The 25,140-nt window shown below is 36.8% G+C and overlaps 1 protein-coding gene across 1 annotated transcript in view; it reads right to left on the bottom strand.

Moving 5' to 3' along the window:
• STX8 (syntaxin 8) overlaps positions 1-25,140 on the bottom strand; it is a 273,652-nt gene that overhangs the window by 76,771 nt on the left and 171,741 nt on the right.

Genomic DNA, 25,140 nt, shown 5'->3' with positions numbered 1-25,140 from the left:
CAAAATTGATAAACCTTTAGCCACACTAACAAAGAGAAGATGAGAGAAAACCCAAATCACTAAAATTTGGAATGAACAAGGAAATATCACAACAGACAGGATTGAAATACAAAACATAATTAGAAGCTATTTTGAAAATCTATACTCCAACAAAATAGAAAATTTCGAAGACATCAACAGGTTTCTAGAGACATATGAATTGCCTAAAGTGAACGAGGAGGACATACACAATTTAAATAGACCAATTTCAAGTACTGAAATAGAAGAGGTCATCAAAAGCCTACCAACAAAGAAAAGTCCGGGACCAGATGGGTTCTCAGCCGAGTTCTACAAAACCTTTAAAGAAGAGCTCATTCCAATACTTCTCAAAGTATTCCATAAAATAGAAGAGGAGGGAACCCTCCCAAACTCATTCTATGAAGCCAATATCACACTGATACCTAAACCAGACAGAGACTCATCGAGGAAAGAAAATTTCAGACCAATATCCTTAATGAACATCGACGCAAAAATTCTCAACAAAATTTTAGCAAATCGCATACAAAAACATATTAAAAAGATAGTGCACCATGATCAAGTGGGTTTCATCCCAGGGATGCAAGGTTGGTTCAACATCAGGAAATCAATAAATGTCATTCACCATATCAATAGACTTAAAGTCAAAAATCACATGATTATTTCAATAGATGCAGAAAAAGCATTTGATAAAATACAGCACCCCTTCATGCTCTAGATGAACACTAGAAAAACACTAGAAAACACTAGAAAAAGTAGGGGTAGTGGGAACATTCCTTAACATTGTAACGGCCATTTATGCTAAGCCCATGGCTAATATCATTCTAAATGGTGAAAAACTGAAAGCATTCCCCCTAAAAACTGGAACAAGGCAGGGATGCCCTCTTTCACCACTTCTATTCAACATCGTTCTTGAAACTCTAGCCAGAGCAATTAGACAGACCAAAGAAATTAAAGGGATACGAATTGGAAAAGAAGAACTCAAACTATCCCTGTTCACTGATGACATAATTATATATTTAGAGGAACCTGGAAATTCCACCAGAAAACTCTTAGAACTCATAAGTGAATTCAGTAAAGTAGCAGGTTACAGGATCAATGCTCATAAATCCAACGCATTTTTATACATAAGTGATGAATCTTCAGAAAGAGAAATTAGGAAAACTACCCGATTCACAATAACCTCGAAAAAAATAAAATACTTGGGAATCAATCTCACAAAAGAGGTGAAAGACCTCTACAATGAGAATTACAGAACACTAAAGAAAGAAATTAAAGAACACCTTAGAAGATGGAAAGAACTTCCATGTTCTTGGATAGGAAGAATTAATATTGTCAAAATGGCCATACTACCTAAAGTGCTATACAGATTCAATGCAATTCCAATTAAAATCTCAATGACGTACCTTACAGAAATAGAGCAAGCAATTATGAAATTGATCTAGAAGAATAAGAAACCCAGAATAGCTAAAGCAATCCTTAGCAGGAAGAGTGAAACAGGGGTTATTGCAATACCAGATCTTCAACTCTACTACAAAGCAATAGTAACAAAAATGGCATGGTATTGGTACCAAAATAGAAAGGTAGATCAATGGTACAGAATAGGGGACATGGACACAAACCCAAATAAATACAATTTTCTCATACTAGTCAAAGGGGCCAAAAATATGCAATGGAGAAAAGATAGCCTCTTCAACAAATAGTGCTGGGAGAATTGGAAATCCATATGCAACAGAATGAAACTAAACCCATATCTCTCACCATGCACAAAACTAAACTCAAAATGGATTAAGGACCTCGGAATCAGACCAGAGACCCTGCAGATTATAGAAGAAAAAGTAGGTCCAGATCTTCAACATGTCGGCTTAGGACCAGACTTCCTTAACAGAACTCCCATAGCACAAGAAATAAAAGCAAGAATCAATAACTGGGATAGATTCAAACTAAAAAGCTTTCTCTCAGCAAAGGAAACTATCAGCAATGCGAAGAAAGAGCCTACGGAGTGGGAGAAAATCTTTGCCAATCATACTTCAGATAGAGCACTAATCTCCACAATCTATAAAGAACTCAAAAAACTCTACTCCAAGAATACAAATAATCCAGTCGACAAATGGGCTAAGGAAATGAATAGACACTTCACAGAAGAAGATCTACAAGCAGTCAACAAACATATGGAAAAATGTTCAACATCTCTAGTAATAAGAGAAATGCAAATCAAAACCACCCTAAGATTCCATCTCACCCCAATTAGAATGGCGATTATCAAGAATACGAGCAACAACAGGTGTTGGCGAGGATGTGGGGAGAAAGGTACACTCATACATTGCTGGTGGGGCTGCAAATTAGTGCAGCCACTATGGAAAGCAGTGTGGAGATTCCTTAGAAAACTTGGAATGGAACCACCATTTGACCCAGCTATCCCACTCCTTGGCCTATACCCAAAGGACTTAAAATCAGCATACTACAGGGATACAGCCACATCAATGTTCATAGCTGCTCAATTCACAATAGCCAGACTGTGGAACCGACCTAGATGTCCTTCAATTGATGAATGGATAAAGAAACTGTGGTATATATATACAATGGAATATTACTCAGCCACAAAGAATGATAAAAGTATGGCTTTGGCAGGCAAATGGATGAAATTGGAGAATATCATGCTAAGTGAGATAAGCCAATCTCAAAAAGCTAAAGGACGAATGATATTGCTAATAAGTGGATGATGACACATAATGGGGGGAGAGAGGGGTTAGTGTTAGGGTTAGAGTTAGGGTTAGGGAGGGGGGCAAGAATGGAGGAAGGAAGGACTGTATAGAGGGAAAAGAGGGGTGGGAGGGGTGGGGAGAAGGAAAAAATAACAGAATGAATCAAACAACATTACTGTATGTAAATTTATGATTACACAAATGGTATGCCTTTATGCCATGTACAAACAGAGAAACAATATGCATCCCATTTGTTTACAAAAAAAAATATATATATATATATAAAGCCATGTGTGGTAGCACACGCCTGTAATCCCAGCAACTCAGGAAGCTGAGGCAGGAGGATCACAAGTTCAAGGTCAGCTTTGGCAATTTAGGAAGGCCCTAGGGAACTTGAGACCTTATTTTAAAATATTTTTAAAAGAGTTAGCGATGAAGATCAGTAGTAGAGGCCTCCTAGGTTCAATCTTCAGTCTCAGGGGAAAAAATTCTTTTAAAGCCCTAGGGTGGGCAGAGAAAGGGGAGATGTAGGTTAATAGGTACAAAGTTACAGTTACAGAAGAGGAGTAAATTCTGGTGTTGTACTGCACAGCACAGTGACTATAGTCAACAATAATGTGTATTTTCAAACAGCTAAGAAGATTCTAAATGGTCTTACTGCAAAGAAATGATAGATGATACATTAGCCTGATTTGATCACACTACAATGTATACATTAAAAAAATCACATTTTATCCAATAAATATGTTCATTATTATTTGTCTGTTAAAAATAATGCAAACTGCTGGGCACCTTGGTGCATGCCTGTAATCCCAACCATTCGGGAGGCTGAGGCAGGAGGATCATGAGTTCAAAGCCAGCCTCAGTAAAAGCGAGGCACTAAGCAACTCAATGAGAACCTGACTCTAAATAAAATACAAAATAGGGCTGGGGATGGGGCTCAGTGGCTGAGGATCCCTGAGTTCAATCCCTGGTATCCCGCCTGGAATAAAATAAAATAAAAAATAATATAAACTAGCTGGGTGTCATGTGCATGTAATCCCAATTACTTGGGAAGCTGAGGCAGGAGGATCACAAATTCAAGGCTAGCCTCAGCAACTTAGCAAGGCCCTATCTCAAAAATAAAAAACTTTAAAAAATTGGGGGTGTACTCAGTGGCAAAGAGCCCCTGGGTTTAAAAAAAAAAAAAGTATAAACTGGGCATGTGGCACATGCCTGTAATCCCAGGATCACTCAGGCAGGACCACTGCAAGTTCAAGGCCAGCCTACTCAATTTAGTGAGACCATTTCAAACTAAAAAATGAAAAGGGTTGGGAATGTATTTCAGTGGTAGAGCAACTCTGGGTTCAATTTCCAGTCTTGCAATCAATCAATAGCCTAATTAAATAGAATTAATTTTTACCAAGGTTTCTCCTAATTTTCAAAAGAAATTCTTTTGTTTTTGTTGTTGTTTTAAAGAGTAAAAAAAAAAAAAACCCTCACAACCGGTTTATATGCACCTCTTCCTGCCAAGGTTATACGATGAGAGCCAGGTGTAAGAACTAATGAGTGGTGCAATGAAATAAGTTAAAAAATACAGAAACAAACACTTAAAGCAGAATTAATCTCTTTCTAATTTGATTCTGGGCAAGCAAGAGCCACGATTAAGGAAAGAGGCTCCAGGTAAAATGCTGAAGATGGGCAGTCTTCTTTTTTAAAGACAGTTTCCCTAGATTACCAGACTGGCCTCAAACTTGCAACCTCCTACCTCAGCCTTCTGAGCAGCTGGGATTACAGGCGTGTGGCATCCAGCTAGTCTGTCTTTGATAGTTCTCTCTTGACTTGCTCCGTTCCTCCATCTCATTCTTGTCTGTGCACTCTGAGATCTCATACCACTGTCTCTGACCTGTCAAGATGCACAGTGCTGCTATCTTATCTGGGTCTGCCCACCCGTTCCATCCACACTCCAACTCAGGTTATAAATTATTTTCCTGTTTTCCAAATATCAATGATTTCCTAGTGGTATTACATGTTTAAAAAATCAATTACGTTACTCTCTAAAAGGTGATTAAAAAATTATTTGACCTCCATCTATTCCCCCACACCAAACCCAGCCTTTGCATCCATATTAGTAATTTGCTGACTTAAATTCCTAGTCATAACTTGGCAGCTAGGGAGCCAAGTCCAGTTTACAGATATATTTTGACCAGAGCAGTGCTCTAAACATCAGACATTTTGCAAAAAAATAAGATTTTTCAGAAGGAAGAAAGAGGAGGAAGAAAGAGAAAGAAGGAGGAGGAAAGAGGTAGGATGAAGATGGAAGGGGAAGCCACAGCAGCTGATCTGGTTGGTGTCTTGGAGTCCATGGTTCCATGCATCAGCAAACAAGTGGGACTAACAAGCAAGACCCTGTCTAGGTGGCAGGTACACTTCAGGAGGACCTGCCACACCTAACTGGCATATACTTGGTCTGTGTGTCTCAGTTTCTTTACATGCCTGGAATTGGAATTTGTGACTTCTTGCCTGAATGGCCCTCTAAATGAAAGCACTGTTAAAAAAAGAATATTTTAGAAGTGAGGACAAAAAACATGTACTTTTAGATTTTTATTTTTAATTTACCAATAGTTGCACATATTTGTAGGATACAATTGTAATGCTTTGATACACACAATTGTGAAATTATTATAGCAAGCTAATTAACATATCCATTGCCTCATACCTCCTTTTTGGTAGTGACAACACTTAAAAGTATACTCTTCTAGCAACTTATTATTAACTATGGCACCCTATTGTAGACTAGATCTTGTAAACATTCCTCCTGCCTACGTGAAAGTTGCTTTTTGGGGGGTACACTTTGACCAACATCTCCCCGTTCTTACCCACCAAGTCTCTAGTAACCACCATTTGACTCTTTGCTTCTGTAAGTTTAACTTTTTTAGGTCCCACATTCAGTGAGATCATGCAGTATTTGTCTTGTTATGCCTGACTTATTTCACCTACAATAACAATCTCTAGGTTCATGCCTACTGTCACGAATGACAGGATTTCCTTCATTTTTAAGGTTTAATAGTATTTTGTTGTGTCTATATATCACATTTACTATATCCACTCATCCACTGATGGAAAGACACTTAGGTTATTTCATATGTTGGCTGTTGTGAATAATGCTGCAATGAACATAGGAGTGCATGTATATCTTCAACACAGTGATTGCAATTCCTTTTGGATATATACCCAGCAGTGGAATTGCTGGATCATGAGAATTTTGTATTCTCCTCTTTCTCTTTTTTTTTTTTGTTTGCAATCCTGGGGATTGAACCCAGGGCTTTGCTAGGAAGCACTCTACCACTGAGCTACATCCTAAGTCCTTACTTTTAGTTTTTTGAGGAACCTCCATAAGGTTTTCCATCATGACTATACTCATCCACATTCCCAACGGTGTACAGGGGATTCATGTTCTCCATATCCTCACCACCACTTTACAAGAATGATTTTGAAGTATGGATCTTTCCTCCCTTTCTGTTTCAGATCTGATCATCAGCAATGCCCAATCCAAACACACATTTTTACAGTTAAAACTGATTCAGAAAATCTTCTAGAAACAGGTCAGTGTTGGTCCCTCCAGCACTGAGACAAAGACAAGGAAAGCAGAGACCCTAAAGGAATGTGGGGGCATTTCTGGAGGATTTCTTTCCTTTCAGTACTACCCTTCTCCCCTTTTCTTCTCTTCTCTTCTTTTGTTTTCCCTTTTCTTTTTATGCAGTGTCAGGGACTGAACCCTGGGCATCACGAATGCTAGATAAATGTTCTACTACTGAACCACACCCCAATTCCCTCTCGTCTTCTGAATTTCCTTTCTTTCACCTCTCCATCTACCTGGCCCTCTCTGTGTCTGTCCTCGACTCAACCACGTATCACCACAGGAGCACTCAGCTTGCAGTAGTCTGCCTGTCCACCCCACTTAACCTCAATCCTCAACACTCTGGTGTGTCATGGAAAATTAAGAACTTTTCAGAGGTACCATGGAAAGAAAAAGTTTAGCAAGCAAAGGCCACAAACCACTAAACCTAGCCACATATGGTCACTGTTCTTAACAAAACTCACAAACTTTATTGAACCCTCCATGGGGGGCCTCCAAGCATGAATGTCTGAGGGTTGATTTCACATGTATCCAAATAAAGTATTTTTTAGGATCAAGAAAACAAATTCGGAAACAAGGAGACCAGGAAGTAAGCAGACCTCCTAGAATTTCCAATTTGCTGACTGGCCATAGTACCACCCTAGGAAGGGCCACATCAAGTCAGAGGCAGTGCCCTCCCATTGCCTGTTTAATTTTTTAATTAATTAATTTTGGTACTGAGGATTAAGCCCAGGGGTATTCTGCCACTGAGCCACATCTTCCAGCTCTTTTTATTCTTTTTTTTATTTTGGGACACAGTCTTGTTAAGTTCCTGTGGCTGGCCTTGAACTTGTGATCCTCCTGCCTCAGCCTCCCAAGTCATTGGGATTAAAGGTGTGTGCCACAGTGCCCAGTTACCACTGCCTGATTTATGACAGTGATATGGAGGGACATATCAGACAGAAGCAGTTTAAAAAGTTAGATGTGCCCCTAATATATCCTAACTTATTTAAAAAAAAAAAGTTTTTTGGTATTGGGAACTGAACCAAGGACCTCATGCATGCTGAGCACATGCTCTACCACTGAACTATACCCCAGCTCCCTTGGTTTACTGTAATAACCCATTGTCATTCCATAAAAAACATTTTGAATCTTTTAAACCAGAAACACCCAGGCTTCCAAAATTGCCTGTGCTGTTTGATACCATAGGAGCCTAGAGAAATTACACATTATGAAAATCAGTCTGTGTGTTTAGTAGAGCCGTTGTCTACAGAAGCTATTTTTCTTTTTCATTTTTTTAATTGTGGTAAAATAAACATAATGGAAGTTACCATTTTAAAGTATAAATTCATTGCATTAAGAACATTCAGTGTTGTGCAACTATCACTAGTATTTATTCCAGAACATTTTTTATACAGTTTTTTTGACACAATACCTTTATTTTATTTATTTAGTTTTATGTGCTGCTGAGGATTGAACCCAGTGACTCACAGGTGCTAGGCGAGCTCTTTAACATGAAGCCACAACCCCAGCCCCTCTAGAACATTTTTAACGCCCCAAAAGAAAACTTCACACCATTAAGCAGTCTGTCCCCATTCCTCCCAACTCCCCAGCCCCTGGTAACCACTAATCTGTTTTCGGTCTCTAGAGATTTGCCCATTCTGGACACATCATCTAAATGGGGTCATATAATGTGTGGGTTTTTTTTTTTTTTTTTTTTTTTTTTGTACGTGGCTTCTTTCACTTGGCATAAGTGTTCCAATGTCGTCATCTATATCATAGCATGCTTTGTTACTTCATTCCTTTTTCGGAGATGAACAATATTCCAATATATGGTACTGGTGGAAGTTCTTGCAAAATGAATAATGGTGGAAATTCTCTTGTGTGACAGTGGTATTTCTTTTAATAGTCCTACACAGTTGGGTATCAAATAAAAGAATCAAATCCAAGTATAACCTATCCATACCATTCATATTATATTTTCTAACTTTATTCAAATTATCTTTTCAGACTGACAAGTCTTTCATAAAATGTCTGAGGACTCAGGAAATCTACCTCCGCATTATTTCAGGTGTCTTTTAAATAAATCCAAATTCAAAACCAGCCATTTTACTAGTTGCTGGGAATCAGAGCTGCTAGATACAGTATCTATACACAAGAAGCTTGGTCAAAGATAAACATCCAATTTCCTCACAATGTGACAATTTTAAGGATGGAAATCTGAACTGTGAGGATACAAGTTCACCAACAACTCCAGCTGAAGAAGCTGAGGTAAGTTTACTCTGTGTAGGCAATGATGTGGTTTGGCTTCTTGAGGGCCTGGATCCTTAGAGAAAATTCCATAATGAAAACAGTCCATGTTGCTTTCCCCAGTGGATAGGGCATGATAACCTTATATATGTTAGCACCATGTTTGCCTAATTTTTTTCACACTAAAACACATTCATCTTTTAAGATCTTCTTATGGATCAAGACTAAATAAAAAGGAGTTTACTTTATATTGTGCCATGAATAAACTCCTTTTCATATTTTTTATTTTTTATGTTGCCAGGGATTGAATCCAGTAGTACTTTACCACTCAGCTACATCTCCAGTCCTTTGTACTTTTTGAGACAGGGTTTCTTTTTGAGTCAGGATCTTGCTATATTGCCCAGACTAGCCTCAAACTCCTGATTCAAGTGATCATCCTGCCTCAGTCTCCCGAGTAGCTAGGACTACAAGCATGTGACACTACGCCTAGCAAAAGGTAATTTTCTAATATCACTGTTTTTCTACATTTCTTAGCTGGCAGGAAGAGTCACTCCATATTCTCATCCCATCTTATATTTTTTATAGTTTCATGGTGGATACTCAACACATGCAAGCATTGTTAAGAATCAATGTTTAAGCCAGGTGTGTTGGTGCACACCTGTAATACTAGTGACTCGGGAGACTAAGGCAGGTGGATCACAAGTTCGAGGTCATGCTCAGCAACTTAGAAAGGCTCTATGCAATTTAGTGAGACCCTGTCCCACGATAAAAAACAAAAGCTGGGGCTGGGGAGATAGCTCAGTCAGTAGAGTGCTTGCCTTGTAAGCATAAGGCCCTGGGTTTGATCCCCAGCACCCAAAAAAAGAAAAAAAAAAAAAAAAAAAAAGTTGGGGATGTGACTCAGTGGTTGAGTGTTCCTGGTTCAATCCTTGGGACAATAAATAAATAAATAAATAAATAAATAAATAAATAAATAAATAAATAAATAAATAAATTTATAATCCATTACCATCATTATTTTTTTTTTTTATTGCTCTAATTGACCCAAATCTGGCAGGTTAGAGTCCCCTGAAGTCAGCTCCTGTGATCTTCAGCACTGTATGGCCTCATCATTGTCTATGCACTTCTTTGGTTTCTGACACAAGATGTTATATTTTCCTGTCCCAGACCAGGAATCAGCTACTTCTATAAAGAGTCATAGTTCCTTTTTGTGGTGAACAGTATCTAGAAAACAAGCTCTGGGCACTGACTATACTCACTCTGACTGTAAATCACGGCATTGAGGCTCTTTCAGTGGTTAAAGGGAGGAGCCCCTAATGGTACTTTCAATTCAAAGCCAACACCATAAAGACTATTCTTACTTTTCCCCTTCACTGCTTGTATCTCCCTAGTTCAATATATTTTCTCTCTCCTAATAATACATAGTTGATTCAGAATTACTTCAACACCAGTATAAAGAACAAACCTAATTAGTAGAGTTTAAGATTTCTGCAGTTCATTCTTAATCCAATAAGGGTGTAAAGTACTCTATCTACCTGAATTCTACAAACTGTTTTAATGTAATAGATTTTTGTTTGCCATTTATATGTTTAGTCCCCAAGACACTACAGAACCTACAAACCTAAAGAACTTCAAGGTTAAAGAAAATTATTTTATCAAAATGACTAAGGCACAAATAAAAAAGTCAGATAATTCTAAAAAGTTTTATAATAAAACCCAGATATTTCTACCTATCCCTTCTGACTCCTCCACCAAAGGTATTAACTTTTCACTTATTTTTATGGTTTCTTGTTATTTATTTACCTCTACAATTCTAAACTGTCATCTCTGAATTCCATCAGTTTTAGATATTACACAGTCACTTCCTCTTTCATTGTAGAAGGTTTTGGTTCTTCAATATCCCACCTCTACTCTCCCATCTATTTTATAGCTAAATCTTCTATTTTAGTTAAATTAAATATCTACCTTATTTATGGATATGTTCAAATTCACTCTTCAATACTGTGCTGTAAGCACATTTCCTTTTTCATACACCTTTTTGTTTTCCTGGGATTAATAACTGCCTCAATTTTTCAATTGCTTCATTCCCTCCCACTAAACCTCACACCTTCCAGCAGCCTCTTAGTACAACTTCTCATGTGGAAAAATATATTCCATTTTTCCCTTTATCTGCAGTTCTATTCTCCTAGGGTCTGTTGTGCAGGCTTCCACTGCTATCATCTGTAAATTCATTTTAATTTCCTTCCCTTGTTTCTGGCATCCCAGAGATTTCTAGGGTTACTTTCTCATTTGAGGAGAGTAAATCTGCCAGGAGCTTCCTGAAATACTCTATCACCCACCATCCACTATTTTTGTTGAGATACTAGATATGGTTCTGAAATTAGATCCTTTGATAGGGATGTCTCCCCGTAATCCCCCAAATACACCTCTGTAAAGCCTATAGGAATTTCTCTCTATCTGGGTGTTCTGAAATTTCATTAGGCTGTGCCTTGCAAAAAATCTTTTTTTCCTTAATAATTAGTTTTCTTTTCTTTTTTTCTTTTTTTTTTTCTGGTATTGGGAAATGAACCCAGGGGAACTTTACCACTATGCTATATCTTCAGACCTTTTAATTTTTTTGAGGCAGGGTCTCTCTAAGTTGCCCAGACTGGCCTCAAACTTGCAATCCTCCTGCCTCAGGTTCCTTAGTTGCTGGGATTGTAGGCATGCATCACCATACCCAGTTTTTTATTTAGTTCTTAAGCTGGTATCTAGTGGATTCTTTCAACATGGTCACTCCTGTCCTTCAGTTTTGGGGAAATTCTTGCATTATTTCCTTTGACAATTTACTCACTCCTGTTTTCTTATGGTAACATTCTTATTATTTGGATCTTGGACTAATTCTGTAATTTTTATACCCTCTCTTGTCTTTTGGTCTATTTCCTTGATCATTTCTTCCTCTTTTATGGCAGTGCTGAGGATTAAATTCCAAGCCTCTCACATGTTTAGCAAGTTCTCTACCATTGAGCTACATTCCCAGTCTGTTGGATTTTTCTTCAGTTTTATCTTCCAACTTTTGAAACTATAGGGGATGGTGAGCAGTCCTTTCTGTTCATTGCTTTATTCATTGACTACTTCTCATGGTTCTTTATTTCACAAAGAAAAAGACAGGAAATAACTGAGGTGTGTAAACCAATCTGATCATAAGACATTGAGTCCCAAACATTTTTTAATGAGGAAACTGAGTTGGGAGAAAATTACATGATCTCCAATTTTCCAAAACAGCAGCCATGCTATATCACTCAGGTATTTTTTCAGTGTCTTCAATACCCTTCAAAATGTGTAATGAAAATGGCAAGAAAACAAACACAAAAGGTATTTTTCAAAAGTAAAGTTGAGGAGTATACTGCAAAGATAGTACACAATAACATTTTAAAATTGCTTGGGACTAGTCCTATCTGTTATATTCTTTTTTTTTTTTTTTTTTTTTAAAGGATTGTTTCTTTTCTCCTTCTTCCTCCTTCCCTCCTCCTTCTCCTTCTTCTCCCCGCCCCCCCTGCCCCATCCCCCACATGATCTCACTGAGTTGCTTAGCGCTTCGCTTTTGCTGAGGCTGGCTTTGAACTTGCAATCCTCCTGTCTCAGCCTCCCGAGCCGCTGGGATTACAGGCGTGTGCCACCACGCCCAGCTTGTTCTGTTATATTCCATAACACACTTCCAGATGACTTTATGCTATGACACATCAAGGAGAGAAAGCAGTTGGCTGGGACAGACAGAAGAAACCACAAGAGGTAGCGCTTTACAGGCAATGGCTGGGAGGGAGGAATGAATTTTCTAGGATTAATTTCTCATTTTGGGAAAATAAATGTGCCAGGAACTTTCAAAGGTATATCTTGACTGAGATGATGAATAGAGAAAAACAGTAAAGAAGAAGACAGGAACTGAGGGGAAAGGGAAAAAAGGAGACAAGAAAGAGAGAAGAGAGGAAGAATACAGAGAATTCAGGGAAGAACCACACCCAGAGTGAGCAGTACGATTTAAAGATGGGTAAATATAGCTCTACTGGATTAGCTTATGTGTAATAGTCCAGAGTCCACCAAGCTGAGCCCCTTGGGGGTTGCTAGTGCTACAAGGCTGTTTGCTCAGAGAGACCTGGCTAAGATTATTTCCAGCATCCTCTCACTGGAACTAGGACTCCTGAACTAACTTTGGATATTAACAGGAAGGAAAAGAGATATCAGTGTTTGTGGAAGTCACTACCCAAAAAATAAACACAGTGACCCTGGGAAGAAAAGTTGAATAGAAATCCTCAAATTCCAAAGAGATGTTCTTTAAAGGGCTCCTTATTTCCATTTGTCACCTTCAAACTGCAGTTTTCCAGGTAGTCAGCAATGCCAAAGACAATTGTTTGGGCTTATTTGAAATGTGCATTATAGATAAACACATTTTGTATGCCATATTAGAAAAATCAGATACTGAAACTACTGGGCTCATTTCAAGATACTATTGGTATAATCAGTAATTTTATTTTCCCTTTGTTTAAAAGACCCAAATGTGTCTTTAAATCACTAACTCTACTAACTTGCTAAAGACAAGGGATATTCAGCTTGACAAAGGTTAGAGGAAGCAGTCACAGGAGAAAGAGAGGTTTCTTCCAGTTAGTTCTCTCCCCCTCTTTAAATATTATATCATAATCATAGTCCCCACTTTGCAAAGTGGCTGGAAATATGTTCATTTAGTACTTATAGCCTAAAAGGTTTTATTCCTGAAAAACTCGCCTAAGGTCCATCAATTAAATTAGCCTAATTCACATTCCTGGCATAAAGGCAGTTTTATAAGGGGAGGAAAATACATTTAAATTGAAGCCCATTATGACCATTAAACTGATTGGAGTCATCCATGTCACCAAAAATATAAGGTGCAGCTTCAAAAAAATAATGTAAGAGAAAAAACATAGGCAATAATGCTATATCACATTTTTTAAATTCAGAAAAGCAGAAATGGAAATTAGGAAATATAGGTGGGGGAAAGGATAATTATGTAAATCTGAATTACAAAGAAAATTATTGTTTTTGAAGAACTAGAAAGTTAACCTTTCTAAGAACAAGAGAATAAAACAATAGATTCAAGGTCACAGTGAGACATACCAGTTAGCCAACTGAAATGAAAAGCACATCCCCTAACTCTTTTGAGACTCAATTATATATAAACAGGATGGAAGATATAGATAGATAAAGAATATGACAAAAGCAATAGATGTTACTGAAATTATATAGAAAGTATAATGTCAGAGGACTAATAACAGGAAAAGTCACTGTATACCTTTAAGTCATAAAAAGCTTTCCTTCAAAGCTTCAAAAATAAATTGCTGATTCAAGATGGCAGAATAGTGGAAGGGTACATTTGCAGTTGCATTGTGATTGGGGATATAAGCAGAGAGAGTACTGCTTCTCAGTGACAGGGGTGAAAGAGGGATTTCACTGAAAATCAATATTGGATAATCAGAATCTCATTGAGACTCAGAAATTCAGGAGCACTGAACAAAGTACATTAGAGCCAAACTGGTTCACTGCAGAGGGGAGGGAATCACAGACAGAGGGAAACACAATAGACAAATTTGACAAGAAAAACCTGTAGAGCAGAAGGAGCAGCCTGAACTTAGCTGATCCAGGGGCTGCATAGCAAACTGTATATGAAAAGTGCTTTGTTTCTCAATTGGCAAGAGGAGAGTTGAGGTGGGAGACATCTTAAGAAGGCCACACTGCAGTTGTTGTGGGAGATTGTAGCAGACACTGCCATGTTGCCCCAACAAGTGCCTACTGTGTGGCGTAGGGTGTAGTTAACAGCACTTGCGTGAAACAGGCCCAGAGAAGATTGTACCCAAGGAGATTCAAGTCAGAAATATGAGGGAAGTGTAACCACCTTTCCCTTTGACCCTGTTAGCTCATATAACCAGTTGAAGAGGGGCACGAAACTGAACAGGCTCAGGGACTGCGCCTGGGAAAACTGTATTTGTGGGCAGAGAAATATGTGAGACTTGAGGAGGTTTGACAACACGGCCCTGCAAGCCTTCTTGGTAGGCTCCTGAGATCCAGACACCCAGCCAAGATAGGCATCTGCCTACCCATAAGGGTGTATTGATGTAATCTGTCCAGAGAAGATACCACCCAACAAAATCCCTAAGGCCTGATTAGAGCTAAGCTGCAGCTGCTGGAACTCCCCTCTTAGAACCCTGAAGCAGCTCCACCCTGGGAGTGCATCAGCTGGTCTGTGCAGACCAAACTCCAATTGACAGTACTTCCCATCCCATCCTACTTTATACTGGTGAGAAGGGATGCTAAGAGCTATTTTAATCAACTTCAGTGTTAGCCCACTCCAGCTGGCAGCTCTGTGAGCAACACAAAAAGAGGAAGGAGTTAAAACCCCCAGCCCTTGCTTGCTCTCACGTGAGCATTCATGTGCTGGCATGCTCTTACTTGCATACGTGCTCACTCACTCTCAATTTCTCTTTCAGTATTTAGCCCAAGAAGAAATGGAAAGAAATACAGTTGGGCATAAGCAGTGACCATCTATTGTTATTGGCAGTTTTGGCCACCTCACTAGAGACAAGTCTTTTCATTTTCATTAAGAATCTTTTTTCCTTTTTTGTTTTTGCTATGCTAACTGGTTTATGGATGCATGTGTGCACATACACACACATTTCCTTTTTTCTCATTTTTCTCATTTTATGATAGTTATTCTTCCTTGTCTTTTAAGGGTTAGAGATTTTTGTTTGTTTATTTTGGTTTTGCTTTCTTTTTGTCTTCCTCTCCTTTCTTCTCCCACTGACAATCAAATTCTCTTTGTTCTTTCTGCTATTACTTTTTCTCTTTTTCTCTTCCTTCTTTATGACCAATCACTTGCTACATCTTGTCTACATTTTCTGTTTATATTTTGAATATTCTAAACTCTCTTCGATCTTCCTATCACATTTCTTTTTCTCTTAGTGAACTGTACTTATACCATATTTTAAAACTATTTGATTTATATAACTCCTATCCCACCAATCATGTGTTGCAATCATTAGTATTGTGGATAGCATAGTTGACACATGTTGTTTACTTTAATGCCAGATCTAGCCCATGGATGTTTCTCCTTTTTGCTGCTGGCACTTGCTGACCCCACAATTTCTGGTTTTGTAGTAATTAATTGTTGTAGATGTCACAGTAGGCACCAGGTATTTATTTTACTGCTGTATATTATTTGTACTTGTTGTTGCTAATGTTTGTTTCTTCCTTTTCTGTGAGGTACTGGGAATCTCCAAGGTCACTATGAGTTCAGGGTAGACATTCTGCTGCTGAACTAAACTCAGTCAAGAGAAAGCGCACCTTGCTCTAAATATAAATTAACTGGAAACTTCAGTGATACTTTAATACAAACAACAGAAAAGACAAAACCTCCAAACTAATGATCAGGCCCCAAGTAGGAATGGCTGGGAACACTTCAAATCCCACTCACAGACATCCATTCCTACAACAAAACAGAGAATTAACACAAAGTCTGTGGATACCACACCCACAAATGGTCTCAATCTAGATCACTCTAAGACACTTTGGCAAGACAAGGCTGTGCCCTAAAAAGGCCCACACATAAGAGTGGAAGAGAAATCCATCTCAACAGATGGACAAAACCCAACACAGGAATATTAAAAATATGAGAAAGCAAGGTAACATGATGTTTCATAAAGTTCATAATTCATAAGCAGGTGACTCCAAGTATATTGGAGTGGTTGAAGTATCAGATAAAAATTCAAAAGAATGCCTATAAAATGATCAATGAATTCCAAGAGAACACAGAGAAACAACTGAATGAATTAAGGAAGTCAGTGCAGGATAAGAATGAGAAACTCAATAAGGACATACAGATATTGAACAAGAACCAAACAGCAATATTAGAAATAAAAGACATAATAAATCAAGTAGAATGTTCAGTTGAAAGTTTCTACAATGGAATAGACCATGTAGAATACAGACTCTCACTGCTGATGGAAGATGAAGTAGACAGCTCTGAACATTCAGATAGTATAAAGAAAAGTCATGTTGACTAGAATATACAATAACTCTGAAACAATGTTAAAAGACCAAATTTCAGAATCACTGGAATTGAAGAGGGTCATGAAATGAAGTCTAATGGCATGGAGAACTTCTTCAGGGAAATAACAACAGAAAAATAATCAAACATTAAGAATAAGATAGACGTCCAGATACAGGATGCTTTCAAAACCCCAAAGAGACAAGATCAAAAAAGAACCTCTTCAAGACACATTATAATTAAAATGCCTAACATATAGAACAAGGATAGAATTTTAAATGCCTCAAAAGAAAACTGTCATATCACACATACAGGTAGTCATTTAGAATTACTTCCAATTTCTCAGTACAAATACTAAAATCCAGGAGGAACTTGGAATGGGGTGTTCCCTGAAAAAAAAGTAACTGTCAACCAAGATTGCTATATCAACAAAACTATCCTTCAGAATTGAAGTAGAAATAAAAACCTCCCAATATAAGCAGAAAGTAAATCCCTGACAACTAAGTTGGATTACAGAAAATACTTAAATACTTCACATGGAAGAAATAAAAACAAACCCCAGAGCTTTCATGTGGACAAATTTCATTTATTTGTAGCATAACATATGAGAAACCGGACAAAAATCAAATATTAGAAATAAGATGGCAGAAATTAATAAACATTTCTTTATAATATCATTGGATATAAATAGTCTAACTTCCCCTAATTAAAAGATATAGAATGGCAAAATGGATTGAAAAGCAAAACTCAACTATATTTGGTTTGCAAGAGACTCGCCTTACAGGCAAAGACAGCCACAGGCTGAAAGTAAAAGGATAGAAATTGATACACCATGCTAATGGAGCCTTGAAACAAGCAGTAGTAGCTATTCTCATATCCAACAAGGCATATTTCTAGTCAAAATCAATCAGATGATACAAAGAGGGTCACTTTATGCTGGTAAAGAGAACAATCCAACAAGAAGATATGATAGTAAATGTTTATGCCCCCAAAATTGGTGCACCTAATTACATAAAACAGACACTACTCAATTAAAGACTCAGACCCAAATACAATAACATTGGGTGATTTCAACACACCTCTCTAACCAATAGATAAGTCATCCAGATATAAACTCAGTAAAGTCTCTTAGGACCCCAAAACAATATTATATATCCAATGAACTGAATAGACATCTATAGAATATTTCATCCAACAATAGCCAAATACATTTTCTTCTCAATGGCTCATGGAATCTTCCCCCAAATAGACTATATTTTAGGCCACAAAGCAAATCCTAGCAAATCAAAAATATTTATGCAATTCCTTGCATCTTAACTGATCATAATGGAATGAAATTAGAAATCAACACCAAATTATATAAACAGAAATTATATAAACACATGGAGATTGAACTATATACTTCTGAATGATGAATGAGTGATAGAAGAAATCAGGGGAAATTTTTTTTTAAATTCTTAGACTCGAACAAGAACAGTGATACAATAAACTGGAAAAATCTGGGACACTGTGAAGGCAGTTGGAAAGGAAAGTTTATATCTGAGTGCCTACGTAAGAAATCAGAAAGATCCCAAATAAACAACTTAATGATGCATCTCAAGACCCTTGAAAATAAAGAACAAATCAACCTCAAAATGAGTAGAAAGAAGGAAATAATTAAGATCAGAGCCAAAATCAATGAAATTGAGAATAAGAAACAAAACAAAAGATCAATAAAATGAAGAGTTGGTTCTTCAAAAAGATAAAGAAGATTGATAAGCCCTTAACTAACCAAAATAAAAAGAGAGAAGACACAAATAAAATTAGAGACAAAAAAGGAGAAATCACCACAGACATCACAGAAATCCATAGAATCATTAGGGACTATTTTGAAAACTTATACTGCAATAAATATTTCTAGACATATACAACCTACCGAAGTTGAATCAAGAGGACACAGAAAACCTAAATAGGCGAATAACTAGCAATGAGATAGGAACAGTAAAAAAGGCCTTCCAACAAAGAAAAGCCCAGGACCAGATAGATTCTCAGTTGAATTCTACCAGACCTTTAAAGAACTAATGCCAATGCTCCTCAAATTATTCCATGAAATAGAAAAGGATGAAATAATGTCCAAATTCATTCTATGACATCAGTATCACCATCATACCAAAATCAGATAAGGAGGCATCAGGAAAGAAAACTACAGACCAATACCCTGATGAACTTCAATGCAAAATTCCTTAATAAAATATTAGCAAATAGCATTCAACAACATATTAAGAAGAATTACACATCTTGACCAAGTTGGTTTTATCCTAGAATGCAAAGATGGTGTACATACACAAATCAATAAATGTAATTTACCACATAAATAGAATTAAGGACAAAAATCACAGTCATCTCAATAGATGTAGAGAAATTCTTCAACAAAATTCAGTATCCATTCATGATAAAAACTCTGAAAAAACTAGGAAAAGAAGGAACCTATCTCAACATCATAAAGGTTATATATGACAAACCCCAAACCAACATCATAGTGAATGAAGAAAAACTTGAAGAATTTCCTTTAAAATCTGGAACATGACAAGGATGTCTATATTCACCACTTTTATTCAATACAGTACTAGAAATTCTAGCCAGAGCAATTAGGCAAAAGAGGGACATAGAAGTGATAAAAATTGGAAAGGATGAAGTCATCAAATTATCACTATTTGCAAATAATATGATCCTTTACTTAGAAGATCTATAAAACTCCAACAGAAAATTGCTAGAGTGAATAAATTCAGCAAAAGAGGTTACAAAATGAACATAAAAAAATCAATGGTTTTCCTGTACACCTATAATGAATCTGCTGAGTAAAAAAATCAGGAAAACAATTCCATTCACAATATCCTCAAACAAACTAAATATCTAGGAATAAATCTAACCAAGGAAATAAAAGACCTCTACAATAAAAACTAAAAAACAATGAAGAAAGAAATTGAAGATCTCAGAAGATGGAAACACCTCCCCTGTTCATGGATAGGAAGAATATTGTTAAATTGACCATACTACCAAAAGCAATATACAGGTTCAACACAATCCCCATCAAAGTACCAATGACATTCTTCACAGAACTAGAAAAAATAGTCCTAAAATTCACTTGGAAAAATAAAAGACCCCAAATTGCCAAAGCAATTCTAAGCCAAAAAAGCAATCCTGGAGTTATCATAATACCTGACTTCAAATTATACTAAAGAGCTATAGTAATAAAAACTGCATGATACTGGCATAAAAATAGACATATAGACCAAGGATACAGACCAGAAGACACAGAGACAAACCTATACAGATACAGTCATCTGATCTTTGACAAAAACATGCATTGGAGAAAAGACAGCTTTTTTTAACAAATAGTTATAAGAAAATGCGCTATCCATATGTAGAAGAATGAGAGATCCTTATCTCTCACCCTGCACTAAAGTCAACTCAAAATGAATCAAAGATCTATGAATTAGTCCAGAAACTATGCAATACCTAGAAGAAAATGTAGGGTCAATACTCTAAGATACAGGTGCAGGTAATGCCTTTCTCAATAGAACACCTAAAACTCAGGAAGTAATGCCAAGAGTTAATAAATGGAATAGCATCAAATTAAAAAGCTTCCGCACACCAAAGGAAACAAGAATGTGAAGAAAGAACCTACAAATTAGGAGAAAATATTTGCTAGCTACTCCTCTGACAGAGGATATCCAGAATATATAATGAACTCAAAAAACGTAACACCTAAAAAACAAACCAATTAATAAATGGGCAAATGAACTAAAAAGAAACTTCTCAAAAGAAGAAATACAAATAGCCAACAAATATATGAAAAATGTTTTACTTTTTTAGCAACGAGGAAAATGCAAATCAAAACTACTCTGAGATTTCATCTCACTCCAGTCAGAATGGCAGTTATCAAGAATAAAACAGTAATCAGTGCTAGAGAGGAGATGGAGAAGAAGGAACACTTTTGCACTATTGGTGGGATTGTAAATTAGTACAAACACTATAAAATTCAATATGGAGCTCCTTGAATTATTAAGAATGGAACCACCATATAAACCAGCTACACCACTCCTGGGTATTTATCCTAAGGAATTAAAGTCTGCATACTATAGTGATACATGCATAGCTATGTTTATAACAGCACAATTCTCATTAGACAAACTATGGAACTAGCCTAGGTTTCTGTCAATAGATGAATACATAAAGATGATGTGGCACACATACGCAATGGTATATTATTCAGCCATAAAGAAGAATGAAATTATGTCATTTATAGGAAAATGAATGGAACTTAAGAACATGATGTTAAGCAAAATAAGCCAAAGTTGGCAAGTCAAGGATCATATATTTTCTCTCATGTGTGAAAGCTAGAGAAGAAAAAGGAAAAGAAAGGTCAGTATGGGGTATCTCATGAAAATTAAAGGAAGATCAGTAAAGTAAAGAAAAGGAACTGGGTGAGGGAGAGGTGAAGAATTGGGGAAACACTGGGTAATGATAGTGGTCAAATTATGTTATATTGTGTGCATGTATGAATATGTAACAATGAATCCCACCATTATGAACAACTATAAGGCATCAGTAAAAAATACATGGAAAAAAAGTCAACACTAGATCCCAAACAGGCAATAAATAAATAAATAGCCATATTTTGTATAGTGTATTATTAGGTATCAGTGATCAGTTAACTGTGCTTCATTAATATTAATGGATGGGGCTGGGGAGATAGCTCAGCTGGTAGAGTGCTTGCCTTGCAAGCACAAGGCTCTGAGTTCGATCCCCAGTACTGCAAAAAAAAAAAAAAAAAAAAAAAAAAAAAAAAAAGAAAAGAAAAAAACAACAACAACAAAAAAAATCTATCTATCTATATATATATATATTAATGGAAATGGCAAGAATAAGGTAGGGCAATAGTAATGCTTAATTCACTTACATTTATTTTTGAGATGTCCTCCAGTTTTTGAAACCATTTGTGTTCCTATTTTTATTTTGTCTAGCCAAATCTATATAAATATAATTGATTATATCACATAAAAATGGTTGTATGGAGAAGTATGGCATATTATTTTGAAGATGCTAAGGAATTTTAGAAATGTTATTATTCCAAATTTGTCATAATTTTATGGAACAGGTATATACCAAATATCCATCTCAAATTAAAAACTTTACTGTAAAATACACATAAAATTTACCACCGCCATCATTTTCAAGTGTACACAGCTTAATGATATTAAGTACCTTCACACTGTTGTGCAACTAAGCTGCATCCCCAGGAAGAATGCACCTGCACAGCAGCATGAGAAGGGATTGCTTGTGGACAGAATAAATGGGGCCATTAGAGCCATCAAGTAATGTAGCTACATACTCACTGTTAAAATTTAAACATGACCATTTTCAGTTTTTTTCCCCCCAGGTAATAAGTTACACCAGAAAAAATGTCAACAAAGTGATGAAAAATCTTAGATACAATATCTGTAAGAAATAAGACTATTATTCTGTAAACATGACTTCATAAATCTAAAAATCATTTTGGGAGGAATTACCACTTTAAGGGCTAAAGAGATACATGGGATGTCTGGGGTACAAATCAAAGTGTTGAAGAGCGTTTGCAGCCACATGTTCTTCATGGACAACTGAGCTATCCTTGATCAAGTAATGTCAGTACCCAGGACTCAGCAGTTGGTTTCAGAGCAGCGGAAAGTGCGATACAATGAGAGGCCCAAGATGCCTGCCATGAAGGAGGCCTGTGTTATAGATGCAGCTGATACCCAAGTCTCATACAAAGATCAATTTGTTGCCAATCCAAGTAAATTGACCTTAGCGTTCAGACTCAGGGGCAGAAAAATCAACGGTGATTTAAAAATGAACTCCAAATCAGTTATTCTAAGGAATTTAACATGGTTCAATGGCTGAAAATTGTCATTATTGACTGGCTCTGAGATAGGAGTGTAAGCCAAAAAACAAACACCAAGTCATTGATGAGGTTCTGTTGGAGCCAATTAATGGATCCCTGAAGCTATAAAAATATTCATTAATGCAACGACATCTGGAGTCAAGTTATTTAAAAGCTCATACCAAGGCTATGATACTATATTTCCAAGGGATTTGGTATAGGAGCATTGTCTATTTTATTCCGAGCACAAATTCCCTTATACTACCCAACCCCTAGAATTTCATTTAAACGTGTATAATCTGAAGTGGGCAACTACTTCATTATGGCCAAAAATATCAGTCATAAGAGCTTAGTTTCAAGACTATGGACATTGCTTTGCAACTGAGCTGCTTCCTGAAGGGTCTCGCAGGAAGCATGCCCCTGCACAGCAGGAGAAGAGGGATTCATTCAAGGACAGAACAAATGTGATAGACAAAGATGTTCTGCATAGGGTCTCCAAAGAATGGAATCATGTATTATTACAATCCTAAAAATATAGAAATTTTAAAATTTTTGTTTGCTTCTATTCCTTCTTTAATTTCACTTGCTTTTGTTTAACTTTATTTAACAATACTTACTGTTTCGCCTAAGCAAAGGTGAGGATCATACATAATATTAAAGTAAACCTGTATCTCCTTCTCTGAGCACATACCAGTAATTGGATGGGGCTCAGAAAGCTTCTTAAAAAGAATGGCAAACACTAGAAAGTCAGGTAGGTAATTTGTATTTGAATTTTCTTTTAGATAATATATAAAGAAGAGATAACACCTTATGAGTAACTGCGACTTTAATAACCCTATAAACCACCCATACCTCCATTAAATTCATTTTATGATTATAATTTTTAAAGGAAGAAAGGCATGAAAATCTGTATTAAAACTTCCATGTTAGGGAATTTTTTTCAAAAAACAAAACATGTCTACTAGCTCACTTTTAAATATGCAAATGACAATAGCCATAGAGCTATAATGTCAACTTGAGAGACAAAAATAAGGAATCTCTATCAACTGCTTTTGAATACAGAAGCCAAGAGGAGCAGTTCCTGATACTCCATTCCTTTACTTTCCTATCCTAACACATACTAAGCCCTCCAAGTTTTCTCCTTATCTTCCTTAAAACATCTTCCTATCTTCCTTGCTTTGTTTTGATAAGAAAAATTACATATGTATGTACTATTTTTGACCAATATAATAATACATAACGCTGAAGGTAAAAGTCCCTATGATTTCACAGGGATCTCACCTGGCACTGGTCACCCTGGATTAAAGAAGATTCACAAAGGTATATAGACCTCCAGTTCATATCTGATTGACTAAAATGTGTGTGGGTGAAGGGGGGTGTTTAATTCTCTTCAAAGAAGTATGAAAAGAGGATGACAAAGTTGGATGGACCTGCAAAGACCATCTAATCTCAGACATTGATTTTACATGTGAAAAGACAGTGATTTCCTTCCCCAGGTTTACCTAGCTTGCCTAATTTCAGACACAAACAGAATCCAATTCTTCATTTCATTTCAATTTACAAATATAAAAGAAAATCAATATGTGAATAAAGAGCACCAGAGTGTAATAAAGAGCACTTGATGGATTTGGCTAGGTTAGCAAAAACACATTAAGCAGGTCTTAGGGTGCTCCTTCTCCTGTAAGTTGGAAGACAAATAATATCAATAAAACATTCTTTGAGTATGCAAAACACACTGTCCCAAGACTCTTGACAGTTCTCAACACAGCCAGTATGTGCTGATTGCATAGGACAGCGAACAGATTAATTAGCTGAATAATCATTACTAGAAAACATGCACAAACATGTACATCAGTAACATCATCAATCAAGGCCCTTACAGCTTAATTATTACTCAGTAAGAGCAGAATCTGCTCTTAGAAATCACACCTGATTATTTCAAACCACACCAAGCAAAAACAATAATCAAAAAATGATCATACTTTGTGATCATTCCTGACCCCTTGATGATGGCAAAATCAGTGCCTCCTTGCAGATCCTAAGAAGCGTGGAGGTCTCTGAGGTAGTCACGGCGACAGCTCTGAGGCTGTCAACCCCTATCAATCACCTTCTATTAAGTAAGGATTTTCCAATTTTGCACTCCTCTCAAAGGTTTCATTTTGCCTGGATTAAGCTGAAATATCAACATTTGAACTTGCTGCTCCTATTCCCACTCCCCAAATAAATGCTGTTAGCAGAAAAACAGGCTTTTCCACAGCTGGAACTCAAAATCAGGGCAGACAACAGTGATGTGGTTACATATAAGGCATTCTGACCACAAACACTTAACACACGCATTACACAAACTTCATAAGCAACCACAGGGTATAGGATAGAATGAATATTTAAGGGGGCTGAGGAAAGGGAAGGTCGGTGATATTTTAGCCCCTGAAATGAATATTGAGCAATACCAATATGTACATCAGATGCCACAGTGTTTTCTTGGATTACAGTGGTAGGTCTCCTAATTGTTTCACACTATATAGTTTCACTACTTATTATCTATTATTGCCACGATAGAGAAAAGTCATTTTTCTAAAATACTCCAGCTATGCCTGGGGAGAGAATTAGTTTTAAATTA

This window comes from Sciurus vulgaris, assembly GCF_902686455.1.
Source record: "Sciurus vulgaris genome assembly, chromosome: 3".
Taxonomy (NCBI): Eukaryota; Metazoa; Chordata; class Mammalia; order Rodentia; family Sciuridae; genus Sciurus; species Sciurus vulgaris.
The sequence above is the reverse complement of the archived record's forward strand: the minus strand, read 5'-3'. Positions and strand labels throughout refer to the sequence as shown.